The following is a 3,779-nucleotide window of genomic DNA, read 5'->3' as shown; positions in this document are numbered from 1 at the left end:
TTAAGAATATAAACAAATTCATTGTGCACTTGTAAAAATGGGGTTTGTGTGTTTGAGTGAAAATTTCTTTCTCCTCTTGAAGGTTAATGACTGAATCCTTTTTGTTGTTATTAATTTATTATCAACTGTTACTGAAGATAAAAGTTGTACAAAAACAAAGATCTTTATTTACATCTCGTTTTCACTTAATCTTTTTTTATTGTCCGGTACGTGGGTGTCAGGTAGTTTTTTTTTGTGTGTGGAAAAACTGGCAATATTTTTGAACTATTTATGAAAAGGACATGAGAATATAACAACCTGCGATCGTAGGTTGGACTTGCAGAGAATCTTTTTTCTTTTGCCAAATAATCTTTTTCCTGTACAGATTAGAATAGTTGCTGATGTTGCCTTTGGTACAGAGATGCATCAAGAGTAGCTACCTAGCAGTACTTTGTTTTGTGGGATTTACTATTGCCAAAAATTAAGCGACGTTTAGAGGAACAGTGTATACACATGAAGAACACTATTTAAGGGCTTGTTGTTGGTTCGGGTACATTTGGGAGACTTGAACGATTTCAGCAGTGACTTTCTCATGTTGAAAATTACGACTATTACAGCTCAAAAGGGAAAAAAACATTTGACTAAAGACTTTTAAATGTTGATTATACCACATGCTTAACACATTGTAATTTTGAGTTTATAGTAAAAAGAAAACCAAATGCAACTCACGCTGTTGTGTCGTTCTTTCACATTCTGATTTCACGGCTTCTGTCATCTGTACATTAAACACATTCATTCATCTGCATTTATAAGCCTTTTTATATTTAGAAACTGCTTACAAATGCTAAATGTGGGACTTTAGTAAAGTGGTCAACCTTTGTACAACAAGGACCCTTCAAAGACACGTTGGTGCTGAATTTTATTTTGAAAGGAAAAATATATATAGAATTGGGATATAGAAAGCAGAGAGGAATGTCATGATAGGAACCAAAAAGCAACCTTATAAAGTACATTTACATTTGTATGCTTTTAAAAATCATTTTAAAATATTAAGCTTCAATAAATACTCCAATACATTTAGGCATGCGGATATTTTACATTTCATTACAGTACTTAATAAAAAAAATGACTCTTAATCTTAATTATTGCACTTACGTTGTGATGGGTTCGTCCTAAAACCAGTCACGTGCATAAGGTCATGAAGGGTTAAAAGGACAACTAGTGTCATGTTCAGGGTCGGAGAAAATCTACACGTCAAAGAAAAAGGGGTTTTAAAAGCACAATGGTTTCATAAAATCAAATAAAAACAAAAAAACAAAGACAGCAGTGTGAGGGAGTTAACTGAGTCACTGAGCAAATATCTGCAAACGTTAAACATGATGTAAAAAATGTTCAATAGCATTAAAGACCTCTGTGGAGGAGAGAAGCACAGTTTGAAGCCGCGATGTCGCTGACGTTACTGCATGCAACATGGTCAAGAGCCGCGAGGGTTTCTAACACTTGGCATCAGTGTCTCGGTTTACATGGCGGGTGTAACTCCATAAGTTTACGGGGGAAGAGTTTAACACTTTGGGAAAAACGCTCATTTGTTTTCTTGCAGAGAATTAGATGAGAAGATGGATACCATTACCCTGTCTGCACAGTAAACGAAGCTGCAGCTAGCAACAACTTGGTGTTTTAAGTAGTATTATGTTAGCTTTCTCTAACCTATACCGGTCGTTTTCTGAATACCTGTTAACACAACAATTTTATAACCTGACCTAATCAACTTTTATGTTTCTTTGTTAGTAAACAGTTAAATACTCACATCCAGCACAGCGAAACATTAGCATCCATCTTGAATAGTTAGCGTCCACCTGATAAACGTAGCTACTAGCTAAGTCCGATATTCGCGCTCTTTTAGCTCGGGTTGGTTTTGATTCCCACCAACTCCTGAGGGAAACTACTAAATGCGGCTAACCAGAAGTACATAACACGTTAAACTTCTTCCTTTAAGTCTTTTTCCGTGTAAAACTGAAAAAAAAAATAGTGTTTACAAACACAGCATAAATCTCACTTTTGTGTCCCTTGTCTAAGTTTTCTAGTCTGGTTTCTTCTTCGTTCCTTTGCGTTGTACCAAACCCTAATGTGCTCGTTACTGCCCCCACTGGTACTCCACGGTTGGTGAGGACTGCAGTTGTCTCATGGATGTACAATGCTGCGTTCCAGACACAATTTTTAGTCGTAAATTACGACTTCAACGTTAACACGACTTGGTAGCACTCCAGGCAAAGTTACGAGAAACCCTTCCAACTAGATTAGCGTTGCTAGCGGCTACCTACTGATGACATTAGCTAGCGCTAGCTAATACTTACGATATCTAGTCGGCAACACATTTTAGGCTTCATTTGATAAACATAACCTGTAGTAGTACACAACCGTATGTCGTTATCGTTTTGATTACGATGTGCAGATTTACTTTACGTTGCCTATTCATGTATATTTATTTATATTTCTCACAATCATCACCGGCAGCACACATTGTTTCTCCCACATTTGAAAAAAAAAAACTTTTACAAGTGACACAAAGGTCAGATTTATTTACCAGCGCTGGCAGGTGGATTTAAAAAAAATAAAATCTTTGGACAAAGCTAGGCTAGCTGTTTTAACTCTTTATGCTAAGCTAAGTTAATCGTCCAATTGCTGCACAGACAAACGTGCTCTCTGATCTTCTCATCTAACTCTCTGCAAGAAATCCAATGAATGAATTTCCCCAAAATAGTCAAACTAGTCCTTTTAAATGTAGCCATGGTACTCAGTGCATGACTGCTTATATACAGGAAAGTGTGTTTCAGTTAAAAACAGGTTTGACACACAAAGTAGGCTAACAAGAGAGGTATAAAAAAAATAAAAAAATAAAATAAAAATCACACGCACACACAAGTCCAGTAAGTGAATGAACTCGGAAAACAAATGTCTGAAGGCAGTGGAAAGAGAGAGACTCTCTCAGGTTAATGAAATGAGTAAAAATAAATATGAACATATGATCTGAGTGTTGTCAGGTCTGGAGAAACAGGAGGCTGCGCCTGTTACCAGCAGATGGCGATGAAGCCTCAGACTTCAGCTATAACTAACTTCAATATGCTGCATGGAAAGGTTTCTGCATTATGTATCCAAGCTACATAACCTCCACACGTCAGTTAGTAAATGTGTGTGTTAAATAGGGAGAGTCCCCATGAAACATCAGTTTATCTGTAGGTTATTTTCTCAAGTAATCCATTAATCGTTTAGTCTTCAAAATAGTGAAACATGTTCAAGGTGATCATGTTTTGTCCAACAAACAGTCCAAAACTTAAAAATATTCAGAGAAAAGCAGCAAATTGTCACATTGGAGAATCCAAAACCAGAGAAAAATGAGTTTAATGAATTGGTGGCTTAAATGATGTCAGATTAAATTATCTGCTGAATCGTTCCAGCTCCAATGAGAGCAGAGATCCATAAAATAGATTTTCATCATCTGTCTGAAACACTGCCAGCTTTTTTTAAGTTTCCTATTTTGGTCATATGCTTTTGGGTCTTGAAGAGTAACTTAACGGTAATGAATCATCACAGGATGATCACAACGGAAGTCATCATTATCTAGCACAGGGAATCCCTCTTTATATATTAAAATATTCCATCCATCCATTTCTCCATCTCAATGAGTGACAGCACAATCAGCCGATCACAGAAAACAACTAAAGCTAGATTCAAGTAATGGTTTATATTTCAATTGGTGTATATATATATATATATATATATATATATATATATATATATAT

General features: G+C 36.0%; 1 protein-coding gene across 2 annotated transcripts in view; it reads right to left on the bottom strand.

Annotated features, from left to right (window-relative positions):
- The window catches only part of jmy (junction mediating and regulatory protein, p53 cofactor), a 27,825-nt gene that overhangs the window by 963 nt on the left and 23,083 nt on the right, over nt 1–3,779 (bottom strand). The window contains exons 10-11 of one of the 2 annotated variants that reach the window (XM_032540400.1): nt 1,787–3,779; nt 886–1,226 (exon numbers count right to left, since the gene is read on the bottom strand). The exon at nt 1,787–3,779 is cut by the window's right edge and continues 1,868 nt beyond it. The gene's annotated coding sequence lies outside the window, so the exon portion shown is untranslated. Of the gene's footprint in view, nt 1–885; nt 1,227–1,786 lie in introns of those variants that run through there. The other variant, XM_032540401.1, reaches the window with a different exon arrangement.

This window comes from Etheostoma spectabile, chromosome 16, assembly GCF_008692095.1.
Source record: "Etheostoma spectabile isolate EspeVRDwgs_2016 chromosome 16, UIUC_Espe_1.0, whole genome shotgun sequence".
Lineage (NCBI taxonomy): Eukaryota > Metazoa > Chordata > Actinopteri > Perciformes > Percidae > Etheostoma > Etheostoma spectabile.
The sequence above is the reverse complement of the archived record's forward strand: the minus strand, read 5'-3'. Positions and strand labels throughout refer to the sequence as shown.